The sequence below is a fragment of the Argiope bruennichi genome, chromosome 6, assembly GCF_947563725.1.
Source record: "Argiope bruennichi chromosome 6, qqArgBrue1.1, whole genome shotgun sequence".
Classification (NCBI taxonomy): Eukaryota; Metazoa; Arthropoda; class Arachnida; order Araneae; family Araneidae; genus Argiope; species Argiope bruennichi.
This window is the reverse complement of record NC_079156.1, coordinates 50,616,984-50,617,394: the sequence shown is the minus strand read 5'-3', so window position 1 is coordinate 50,617,394 and position 411 is coordinate 50,616,984.

The window sequence follows — 411 nt, the reverse complement described above, 5'->3', positions numbered from 1 at the left end:
TATTAGAAAAATAAACTCTTTATTTTACTAACTACTATCGGAACATCGCTGCTTAGCGCACGTATATACAGAACGGGGATTCCCCGGGAGAAGTATTAACATAGATTGTATTAGGGAAAGTAGATAGGCAGCGCTTTAGAATGACATGAATAAAAGATGGCGCTACGATCACTACATGAGTATCCCCCTAGTGAACAAAGAGAACGACAAATGTGATAATACAAGATAATAATACGCGCATAAAAATAAAACATCACATCATAAAATAAGTATAATATAGGATAATGATTTCAAATGGTAAATAGATGCAATAATATATGAAATACATAAAATTACAGTTACAATATATATATATATGCATAACAATTTATATCTCAGTAATTAATCTCGTTGGAAAATGGACATGACGTC